The sequence below is a fragment of the Triticum urartu genome, chromosome 7A (assembly GCF_056163025.1).
Source record: "Triticum urartu cultivar PI428250 chromosome 7A, HENAU_Tu73, whole genome shotgun sequence".
NCBI lineage: Eukaryota > Viridiplantae > Streptophyta > Magnoliopsida > Poales > Poaceae > Triticum > Triticum urartu.
In genome coordinates, this window is record NC_141879.1 from 506353619 (window position 1) to 506366180 (window position 12562).

The 12562-nt window shown below is 43.7% G+C and overlaps 1 long non-coding RNA gene and 1 pseudogene across 2 annotated transcripts; one reads left to right on the forward strand and one right to left on the reverse strand.

Moving 5' to 3' along the window:
* The first annotated feature begins 2530 nt into the window (after window positions 1–2530).
* Window positions 2531–10335, forward strand: LOC125522037 (uncharacterized). 2 transcript variants are annotated; one of them, XR_015610222.1, is made up of 5 exons: window positions 2539–2784; window positions 8067–8131; window positions 8424–8589; window positions 9086–9574; window positions 9948–10335. It is a non-coding gene; the product is annotated as an uncharacterized LOC125522037 (long non-coding RNA). The 2 variants fall into 2 exon arrangements; XR_015610223.1 differs by lacking the exon at window positions 8067–8131 and having other exon boundaries at window positions 2531–2784.
* LOC125522036 (receptor kinase-like protein Xa21) lies at window positions 3219–8159 on the reverse strand (annotated as a pseudogene).
* Window positions 10336–12562: the final 2227 nt, after the last annotated feature.

Below are 12562 nucleotides of genomic sequence, written 5' to 3' on the forward strand. Positions count from 1 at the left end.
CTTATCCGAAACGACCCGAACCATTCCGATGTCCGAATGTAGCTTTCCAATATATGAATATTTATGTCTCGACCATTTCAAGACTCCTCGTCATGTCCGTGATCTCATCCGGGACTCCGAACAACCTTCGGTACATCAAATCACATAACTCATAATACATATCGTCATCGAACGTTAAAGCGAGTGGACCCTACGGGTTCGAGAACTATGTAGACATGACCGAGACACATCTCCGGTCAATAACCAATAGCGGAACCTGGATGATCATATTGGTTCCTACATATTGTACGAAGATCTTTATCGGTCAAACCGCACAACAACATACATTGTTCCCTTTGTCATCGGTATGTTACTTGCCTGAGATTCGATCGTTGGTATCATCACACCCAGTTCAATCTCGTCACCGGCAAGTCTCTTTACTCGTTCCGTAATGCATCATCCCGCAACTAACTCCTTAGTCACATTGCTTGCAAGTCTTATAGTGATGTGCATTACTGAGAGGGCCCAGAGATACCTCTCCGACAATCGGAGTGACAAATCCTAATCTCGATCTATTCCAACTCAACAAACACCATCGGAGACACATGCAGAGCATCTTTATAATCACCCAGTTACGTTGTGACGTTTGATAGCACACTAAGTGTTCCTCTGGTATTCGGGAGTTGCATAATCTCATAGTCATAGGAACATGTATAAGTCATGAAGAAAGCAATATCAATAAACTAAATGATCATAGTGCTAAGCTAACGGATGGGTCTAGTCCATCACATCATTCTCTAGTGATGTAATCCCGTTCATCAAATGACAACACATGTCCATGGCTAGGAAACTTAACCATTTTTTATTAACGAGCTAGTCAAGTAGAGGCATACTAGGGACACTCTGTTTGTCTATGTATTCACACATGTATTAAGTTTTCGGTTAATACAATTCTAGCATGAATAATAAACAGTTATCATGATATAAGGAAATATAAATAACAATTTTATTATTGCCTCTAGGGCATATTTCCTTCAAGAACTGCCCCAAAGGTCCGCGGGGAATGTATCAAGGTCACACCAGATAGGCCACCATCATACTAGAAGTGATGTCATCACGCGGCTTATGGATTTGGCATGCTTTCTTTGGAATGTCGTGTTCTCACAACCACATCAACGTGCTTCAACGATCTCGTCGTTCATGAGGCTTTGTAATGGGGAATCACCGTCGTGTAACTACACTGTCAATGGCCGAGACTACAACATGGGATACTATCTTGCCGATGGTATCTATCCTCAGTGGACGGCATTTGTGAAGACCATATCCGAGCCGCGTGGCAATAAACATAGCCACTTTGCAACAAATGCAGGAAGCGGCTAGGAAGAATGTGTAGAGGGCATTTGGTGTGCTTCAAACTCGTTGGGGGGATTGTGCGGAGCACTGCAATGATGTTGAATCAGAAACTTTATGGCAACCGATGACATGTTGTGTTATTCTGCACAATATGATTGTCGAGAATGAGAGTGATGGTGTAACCTAAGCCCATGATTTCGAAGCACCCGGAGAACAAGTTAAAATCTCAGAAGATCAAGATATGGTTCAACTGATGAACTTTCTGTGTATGCATCAAAATCTTTGAGATCAGCAGGTGCACACGCAACTACTCAATGAAAATGATAACAAGGAGACAATGCTTGAGTTTGACACTTAAAATAAATTTTATGTAAACGCTATCTATGCTTCATACCAACATTTGCTATTTACGATGCTTTTGTATGATCGACATGCATGTATTTGCATGAATTTGAGAGTCCGGATTTGAGATATATAAATGCCGAGACCGAAATATGAGGGCTCGTCCAGCTCCTCGGCTCAGCTGATGAACTTTCTGCAGATATATCAGAATCTTCGATATCAGCAGATGCACACGCAACTACTCAATGATCTTGTGGATCACATATGGACCCACAATGGCAACCAAGGAGACAATGCTTGAGTTTGACACTTAAAATAAATTTTATGTAAACGCTATCTATGCTTCGTACCAACATTTGCTATTTACGTGCTCTTGTATGATCGACGTGCATGTATTTGCATGAATTTGAGAGTCCGGATTTGAGATATATGAATGCCAGGACAGAAATATGAAGAGCTGGACCCGTAACACGCTCCATGGGCTTTGACTAGTTGTGTCGTGTGTGTTTTCTATTTTTGGGGCTTGTTGAGCTGTGCCCTCAGCATTAACCCATTCGATACCCTGTATTTGTATTGACATTTCATGCGTGTGTGTGATGTGATCTTTTGTTGAATGCTTGGTTTGGACAATTTGCTTTGTATATAAAATGAGGCGAAAACTTTTTTTTTTATAATATGAAGGCTTGTCTCGATGCGTCCGCGGGCCGCCCGGTCGCATCCGCGGCCGTTTGTGACGCGGAATTTGCCAAGTCCATGCTGTAAAAAGGACAGGAGTGCTTCGTGCCGGTGCCACACGTGTGACATCATTTGAGTTTTTTTGTGCGCTGCGCCCATTGCGCCCTTCGTTCGTTCGTCATATTCCGTTCTGAATGTCTCTCCCCCAATTTTTCCTTCGCGGCGGCAAGGTGAAGAGGCAGCTTTCTCAATAAATAAATAAATATAGAGAAGATCCAGAGGCAGCGGCAGGAGCTTGCGGAGGCGACTGCTGCCGCCGTCTAGGGTTCAAGCCGACAGATCGTGCCACCCGCACCGCCGGCCAAGTTCGGCCGCGGCGAGGACAAGCAACGACCATATCCTGTGTCTGCGTTCCGCGTCAAAGAGAAAGAGCAGGTCTGAGCATACTATCTTCTTCGCTTCCGTGAAATTCGTTGGGGGAAAAGAGCGGTTGCTTCCAAATCGATCGCCCTGTTTCCTCTGATTCTCCATCGACTCGTCTAACCGCATCAGCACTAGAGGAAACTGTTGGGATTTCTCGAAATTTTGTTGCATGTGTCTGTACATATTTTGATAATTCTGTTAGAAATGTCGGATGCTAGTATGTTACTCCACGAACGTACTATTTCGAAAATTTCATTCTACTCTGTTAGACCGTCTAGTTTGTCAGGTAAACATGATACTTATTTATCAGGCAGGCTATCAAAACATATTTTCATGCTAGTTACCGTTTTACTGATACTAGAGGTTACTGGGTAAAGTTCTTCGCTCAAATATTGTGAAGGTCAACGGCGAAGAAAGTAAATGAATAAACATCAGGAATATAGTGCTTTTTAGGCAAGTGCTGCTTTTAACCCAATTTTTTCAGAGTATGCCGTGGTAACTGACTTTTGCACATTTTCCTTTAAAGTACTGTATGAAATAGTTAGTTTATTCAACTTTTTCTTCCTGACATTTCCCTTGAACTCAAAGCCACAGGACCCACAAGCAGTGTAAACATACAAATTAGAGTAAAACTGCTGAATGTACTTACAGATGAAAATTTTGATGGATTTTATTCGAACAAAGGAATTACAGATATTTCATTTATTCGCTCATGTAGTCCTAAAAATGTTTCTTTGATTGACATGACTTCAGTATAAACTTCTTGCATAGTTGGTCGGTCTTTTGGTGAATCCACAGAGCATTTCAGACCTAGTTTCACCAGTTGCATTGTACATTCTTGCACGCCGACCATTACATGTGTCCCATTGCCTGAAGGTTTACTTGTGTGTTCGTCCTGGTATTGTGGAATAAAATTGGGCTCTAGAATATCACCAATCTTGTGAGGAAATGCCAGTTCCACAAACTTGTGGAGACCATGTCCATCCTTAAACATCTCATCTGTTGGGTTCTTTCCCATCAGCATTTCTAGCAGAATAATTCCATAGCTGTAGACATCCCCCTCAGTAGACATGTTGCTACCCATGCCATACTCTGCAAAATTTGCAAATATGTCCTGTGAAATCCTTTCAACTGCTTAATCATTAGGTAATATTTATTTTTGAAATGACTGTATTTGTTTTTTTACTGAAAGCATATGCATTGGACACTTAATTTAGGTACATAATTCTGGTGCTCCAGTACATCATTTTTTTGATAAAGGTAAACATGGTTTCCTTTTAGAAATAATGGGCAGGGGGTAAACATGATTTTTCAAGGAAGTACAACTTAATTTGAATATATTGACAATAAAAGAATGAAATGTCTACTAACCTGGTGCAATGTATCCAATTGATCCTCTTGCCCCTATCAAGCTTTTGGATGGATGGTCATAAAGAAACTTTGCTAATCCAAAGTCACCAACACGAGCACACATGTCATCGTCCAAAAGGACATTGCTTGGCTTTAGATCACAATGGATCAAAGGAGGCATGCATCTGTTATGGAGATAGTCCAAGGCAGCAGCTATATCCGTCGCAATTCTTATCCTTAACCCAAGATTCAGTGGCCTTTTTGAGCCATGATTTTCTGTTACTGGATGAAGCCAACTTTCTAGGCTACCATTTGACATGTGCTCAAGAACTAGAGCTTTGGACTCATTTCCTGATGGATCAAATGTAGAACACATGCTTATCGCCCTTACGAGATTTCGATGGCGTGTGTTTTTCAGGGCCTCACACTCAGCAATGAAACTTTTTGATGCTCCATCTTGATCAAGCCTGAACACCTTGACTGCAGCTATGCGGGGTTCAGCCAAGAATGTACCTCTATAGACAGATCCACACCCTCGCTCTCCAACCAGGTTAATAGAAGAGAAACCACCTGTTGCCTTGTATAGATCATGATATGAAAATCTTTTCCACCCCTCGGACTGCTGGTTGATTGGTTGTTTAGTTGCTTCCCGCTTTCTGTGTACAATGGCTATGGCACATATGAGTGAGACTAGAACAATGGTAACAATAGGGACCACCACCATTAGAACATATGAACTCCTTTTTCTTTTGAATGTGGACTTAATACAAGGTTGTAGTTGCAGCATTTGAGAATTTGTGCACAGATTTTTGTTTCCTTGGATGAGCACCAGACTTGAATTGCCAAACACACCAGTTGTAGGTACTGGCCCTTGAAAGTTGTTGAAGGACAGATTCAGAAGCTGCAAAGAGCTGAATGACTCGAAGAAGCTTGGAATTTCACCAGACAAGCTGTTCTGCGACAGATCCATCTCAACAACGCCTCGCAGGTTCATAAAAGATCCAGGAATGCCACCTTCAAGATAATTTGCATCCAAACGAAGCGACTCCAAGTGAAGGCACTGGCCGAGACTGTTGGGAATTTTTCCAGATAGCTGGTTGTTGGAGATTAAGGAGCTCAAGATTATTTAAGCTGCTAACTTCTGATGGTATCAGTCCAGTTAGTTGGTTATATGACAAGTCTAAGCCTTCAGAAAGTGAGGAAATAGAAAACAGTTTTGGAGGGATGCTTCCATGAAAGGTATTACAAGAAAGGTTTAGTCTAGTCAGGCTTCTGCATCCTGCTAAACTGGCAGGTATCGACCCACTTAATATGTTCTTCTGCAGATAAAGTTCACTTAGCTTCTCAAGGTTTCCAATTGATCGTGGGACTTCTCCAGAAAATTTGTTTTCTGCTAAATTCAGGACAAACAGAGTCTGAATATTTCCAAGTGTAGCAGGAATATTCCCTGAGAGGAAATTTCTCTCCATATGAATAAGAGTGAGACTGCTGAGATTTCCTATATCTGGATGTATGAAACTAGTTATTTGGTTATCATTCAGAAGCAACCACTGTAAGTTTTTCGGAAGATTGCCAATGGAAGTAGGTAACTCTCCTTGAAGATTATTCCTATCCAAGTATAACTTTTGCAACTGGGTGCAACTTGTTAGTGAGGACAAGAAAGTCCAGTCACCAGCTTCAAGCAGATTGTCACCCAGATCTAGAGTGACCAAGTTTGTCAAAGACCCCAGAGAAGGAATGATACCACTGAATGCGTTATTGCGGAGGCCAAGGTATTTTAGGTCAGAGGCATTTGCCAAAGAAGCAGGTACTGGGCCATCAAACTGGTTACCTTGCATTACCAACATCTGAATTCTCAGAAGTGTATAGCCAATGTTGGTTGGAATTCTCCCAGATAGCTGGTTGGCTCCAAGGCCAAGATAAGTTAGAGATGGGATTGCATATATAGTTGAACTGTGCCTGACAAGTTGTTATATGTCATGTCTAATACTTGCAAACCTGCAAGGCTACCTAAGCTCTCTGGAATGCTCTCTTGTAAGTTGTTCAGAGCAAGCAATAGGAAGGATAGGGAGGAAAAGTTCCCTAATGAGCTAGGTATGCTCCCTGAAAGGTTATTGCTAGTCAAGCTAAGATATTTCAAGGGAGAGGATGCATGAGCGAAGGACGGGATTGACCCGGAAAAACCATTGTAAGAGAGATTTAAGGTGTAAAGCAATGAGCTATTGAATAGTGCAGGAGGGATCTCTCCACGGAGCTTGTTTGATGCAAGGTTGAGGTAAGCAAGCGAGGAGGAATTCACTAGGAAGCGTGGAATTTCTCCTGTGAACGCATTGTTGTCGAGAGCAAGCTTGGTAAGACGCGAGTTGCCTCCTAGGAACCGAGGAATGGTGCCTGAAAGCTTGTTCCTAGCAAAGGATAATATAGAAAGGTTCGGAAGCAAGGCAAACCCGGGTGGTATGTGCCCCTGAAGAAAGTTGTCACTGAGGACAAGCTGTTCGAGGGATGAACTTTGAGCAAGAGCTGAAGGGATCTCACCTTCCAGGAGGTTGCTTGACAGGCTTATGATCTCCAGGCGGGAACACATTGACAGTGCATCGGGGATCATGCCGCCTATGGAGTTGATGCTGAGGTTTAGTTGTCTGAGTTGTGCCAGGCGGCCTATCTCCGGGGGAATGCTGCCACTGATCTTATTGTCCGGCATGTTTATCCTGGTCAAGAAACTGAGGTTGCCAATGCAAGGAGGAATCTGACCGGTAAGGTTCAGCGACATGAGGTCTAGCGCAACAACACGAGGTGCTGCGCTCTGCACGGTGCTGCATGTCACACCGCGCCATTGACAGAAGCTCTGGGAGTCGTGTCGCCATGTTGCCAGCGCTCTAGTGGTGAGGTTGCTGGCAAGGCCAGACTTGAGGCAGAGGAGCGTCTGTTGGTCGGCGTCAGAGTTGTTCCAAGATGGAGCTGCGGCATCGAGGGCACTGGCGGAGGGCTCCGGTGGGCAGGGTATGGCATCCGCCATACCTTGATTCTGGGGCAATTTTTTTTTATACCTATGCATCTATCGATCGGCAGACTCTGGATCGGCATCGGCTGTTTCGTTCGACCGCAGCCAGCAGCGCTGGCCTGATGGGCTGACGCATCCAGCTGTTGGGCCACGCAGGCAGGCACGACAGGTTCGATTCCATTGAGAGTGTCTAAAAAAAGGTTTGATTCGATCGAGCGGCCACACACACAACGCACACGCACGCACGCGACCAACTCTACCCAGACGCGACGCAACCCTAAGCAGCTAGCGCGATGGCGGCTGCTGGCCATGTCGCGAGAACCAGGCGGGCGACTGATGACGGGGGCAGCTGACGGCGGCGGCAGGCTGGGGGCTTATAGGGCTGCCGCAGCAAGCTCCAGCGAAGGAAGCAAGCGGCGGCTTCAGTGGCGGTAGAAGCAAGTTCCAGCAGACGACGGCAGTTGGGAATTTTCCTGGCCATTCCCCGGTGTACGAACCAGAGGACTAATTGCAGCCACTTTGTTGGGTATTGGCAATTTTTCTTCTGTCAATTCTGCAGGATCTGAACCAACTACAGTAATTCTGAATATAACGGATAAAAATTTATGTAGCGACCTTGTACAATATGGTGGAAAGTTTGTCTATATTTTTTCATTCATGCTAGTGTACTGTGGACGCACAAGTTTTTGTTTTTAGATGATTATGCATAAAAGCTAATAAGATGCCCAACTGGCGCAGTTCTAGACGCCATTGAAATCTTCATTATTGGTTTGTTTTAGGTTATTTTCCTATTGAAATATGCCTACATTTTCATTGTATTGGGGTTTCCGTTTGTAATGTGTATTGACTCTTTTGATTTGCATCAAAAAAATTCTTTCCTTAAGACTTCGCCACACCTTAAAAAAAATTCGTCCTCCGCCTCTGATCGAGGGAGTGCGTGCAGGGGAAGAACAAGGCCACCAAAATGGTCGACAGAGAAAGAAGCAGTGTAGGGAAAGATGGTTCCATGTGAGTACCTAGATGAAAATTGCTTCATGTGTGTGTTTTAGCTTCATTAATTTGGATTTATGCGCATCACAGCGCTTTCTGTATGTGTGTGTGTGGGGGGGGGGGGGGGGGGGGGGAATGTACTTCTGAGTCAACAGTCAAAAGGGCAACAAGTTGGCAAGTTCCTTTTCCAAAAAAAACCAAGTTGGTTGAGACATGCGTTTGCATTGCCATATGATGCTCTTTATATATCTCTACTAAGTGCTTTTGAATATACAGTACTGATTTATTGATTCACTATTGATCTTGGCAGGTTAGGGACTCAGAAGTCAGTACTGGCAGATTGAAAGTTGTTTTCATGCCACGTGTTTCTCGATTATATTAGTCAAAGAATTGTTTTTTAAGCCCAAGCCGCCGGAAATGGCTAAGTCAAACTCGAACGCGAAAGGGATGAATCCAATACAAACTTTTTTGAAAAGGTATGGCGAACAATTCTCAGGCAGAACCTATCTTTAGGATTTACCATTTAAATATCAGTAGAGTAGACTGCAATCTTTTTGCCTGGGTGTTTACCAGTAACAGAGTAACAGACAAAATGGCACCGTCTTTATTCTGCACCTCACAAGAACTTTCCAACATTTGTAGGAGCACTGTGCGCAAATGTGCTACTCACAGACGGTTGCATGGTGCTAACCATATTAAGTTCCAGTTGTAAATAATTTGATTGTGGCGAACTTTACCAAACTAGCTTAATTTACTATGATGCAAAACCACTTGTTTATATGAGTGGTCACTTTCTGTTTCAGTTGTGGTGGTTGGTTTGGCTGCCAAGCTTCACTGATCTTGGCAAGTTTGAATTGCCGTCTTGTAGTGATACTTTATAGAATAGATACACGTCTTTTGCACATTCTAGAAACAAAGATACCGACTTCTAATTTTAATTTTATGTGATGTTGATACTTGATACGAGCACAGTTTGTCGCACATGCCTTATTGGATTATATCGAGGAAGGTGCCGTGATGGTACACAAGTTGATCGCTCCATTGAGGAAGGTGCCATGATGGTACACAAGTTGATCGCTCCATCTAGCCACTTGGACTATAGTAGTAAGTTTCTGGCTTCAACTGCTCAATGGATGACGCTCATGCCACCCTCCATGGGATGATGCACATTATATATGCACACATTTGGTGCCTAGCATTCTTGACTTGTGCCTCATCAAGCCAACTGCTCCTGATTCCTGAAGCGGTAAAAAGAGCGAGCTTTGAGATTGGCAGCAATGGCGACGAAACCACTAGTTGGCTCTCCGCTCTCGGCCTCTCCTGCTGCTCAAAGCACCCCTGACCCTGGCCTTCCAACCGGTGTTGCTGCTCAAGGCACCCCCACCCCTGGCCCTTCCAGTGGTGGTGGTGGTACCGGTGCTGCTGCTCCAGTCCCCGACGGTGGCCCTAAAAGTGGCAGCGGTGAGTGCATATGTTTTTGCTTTCTTACTCAATTTTTCAACATTTGGTCTTTGTCATCCACAGCTGATTTTTTTACACCGAATTAACGGCACTATATTGAACAGCTATACTGTTACTAATTGTTGGTGGAGCTGTTTGAATGTCACGTCCTCATGGACACCTTAGGCAAACCAACTAAAAAGAGCTTTTATTCGCTAGTCAAGCTGGCTTGCCTGTTGGGTTACAGTTTGAGAGGAAACGCTAACAAGTACAGGATGCAACCAGTTAATTAAAGTTAATGCTATTCTTATGCGATCATCTTAGTTAAGTGAAGCTTTTATCATACGATTAGTAGTGAAGTTAACAGTTGTTTATTGGATGCTTGTGACTGCAGGGAATCCAATTGGGTCACCTCCTGTGTTTCACGGATAAGTTCTTGTCTTGCTTCAGATCTCCGACCTTGTCTTGTGCAAGTTTCAAACTGTAATATGTTTGTTCCCAGTTCGGTCAAGGGTTCGACCGCCCTCTTGTTCGTTAAGCATGGAGTTTGAATGTTTGATAACCACAACCTTGGTTCTTATAACTGATGTTGTTTTAAGTATGGATATATGGCTTGAATACGCACATCTGATCAATAGTATCTATGGGTCTAAAGCAGTGTAATTCAGATGCCATCGATCTGTGACATTATTCAAGTTGTATGTCGAGGTTAAACATGAGATGCGTGTGGCAAGGTCAAACACAGATATATGTTGAGGTGAAATGAAGACCTATGTGTTGCAGTGTGGAGTGCATATTCTTTCTTTTCCCTTTTCTCTCGGCTTGGGAGCTATTTACATGAAGACGGGAGATGGAGTGGAGTATTACAACTTTGTGCCGCATCGCGTGGGTTCTGTGAAATTGGCAAACCATACAATTTTTCTTGAACTGGAACACCTTGCATTCCAAAATCACCTGGGATCGACCAAATCGGCGATCACGACATCGGTTACATCACTCGGGAGGTTAACCAACCACACATGTTGGACACCGTAAACACCACGCCTACCAGGAGCTGCTAGCACATGTGCTGGCATGTTACAGACTATAGGACAGTAGGTTACATTCCAATCAATGAAAGCAAGCTGCAAGAGGAATTTGATTTCCCGAAACATAGCACCCACAGATGAACGGTCCAACATCTTGGTCATGATTGCTTGCTGGAGCCCCAGGCAGTCCATCTCGAACGTGACCCGGCCCATTCGGCATGGAGGGCCTCACTCATATTGTCCAGCCTGCCCGCTGCTGCAAAGAGGACGTCGCCAGTATGGTCACGTGCAACACATCCCCATCCCGCCTACATCACGACATCGGTTACATCACTCGGGAGGTTAACCAACCACACATGTTGGACACCGTAAACACCACGCCTACCAGGAGCTGCTAGCACATGTGCTGGCATGTTACAGACTATAGGACAGTAGGTTACATTCCAATCAATGAAAGCAAGCTGCAAGAGGAATTTGATTTCCCGAAACATAGCACCCACAGATGAACGGTCCAACATCTTGGTCATGATTGCTTGCTGGAGCCCCAGGCAGTCCATCTCGAACGTGACCCGGCCCATTCGGCATGGAGGGCCTCACTCATATTGTCCAGCCTGCCCGCTGCTGCAAAGAGGACGTCGCCAGTATGGTCACGTGCAACACATCCCCATCCCGCCTGGGTCGCAGGATCAAAAGCTCCGTCGATGTTTATTTTGACAGTGTCAACAGTAGGCTTTGTCCACCTCTGCTCCTTCTCTGTACTCGCAGTTTCCGGCTTTGCGTAGAATTGCTCCCACTCCGTGATGTGTTTGGTCGGCATGAACTGCTGTGTCGTTGCTCTAGCTTGCTCGTTGTTACCCTTGTCCTTTCGGTCCACCACAGCCAAAGGAGGCAGATAGTTCTGAGTTTTACATCCTCTGGCACAATTTAGAAGTTACACTCCCTCCTGATGTGGACCGGCCCATTCATTCTTTTTTCTGTGTATTTTACAAACGACGCACACACACACCCGCGGTAGGCCGACCCATTCATTTTTTTTCTATTTTTAAAACCGGCTAAAACATGTGCCCTGCAGGATTCGAACCACACTCCTTCAGGATATAGCACAGCCGCACTAACCAACTGGGCAACCAACCTCATGTCCTAGATACGTTTCTCTATCCTTGAAATACAGTACTGGAAAAACACAATGTTTCCTTTTTAGTATTTGAAAGGGCGCACTGTTTCCTTTTTAGTTTTCTTCTTCTCTTTCGTTTTTCCTTTTCCTTTTCTTTCTTAAATGTGCGAACTTCATAAAATACGTGATTTTTTGAAAAATGATGAATTTTCTCAAATTCGTGATATTTTTCTTCAAAATCCATGATATTTTCATCTGTTTTTCAAATTCATGAACTGTTTCCCAAATTGGCATTTTTTAAAAACTTATGATTTTTTTTCAAAAATGATAAACTTTTTTTTTCCAAATTTCTGATGAACTTTTTTTGAATTTTTGAACTCCTTTCGAAATTAATGAACTTTTTAAATATTTTTTCAAATCAATGAACTTTCTTCGAATCCAGTGAACTTTTCGAATTGTTTTGTGAACTTTCATGAATTCCTAATTTCTTTTAGAAAAAAGTTATCTAAAAGTCAACGGTTAACTGGTTAAAAGTCAACTTGTAATTACACTCCCTCCTCTTTCTTAATGAGCGTTCTTTGCAACAATGTACAGTAGGAAATAGTGAAAAAAAACCTCGTGAGCGAGCGAGTTTTTAGGGCTTGTGAGCGAGCGAGTGGGCATGAGAGGGAGGTAGCCTATTGGGCCACAGCCCACGCTTGGATCTAGCGAGCGCCAGCCACTCCTTATGGCTCCTGAAGCGCCAAATAGGAGCTCCCGTACATGGAGTAGTATCACACAAACCGACGCACACACCCCTCCGTCCAGGCCTCACCCATTTATTTCTTCTTCTTCTTTGAAATTTTCTTATTTTTTAACTCCAAAAAA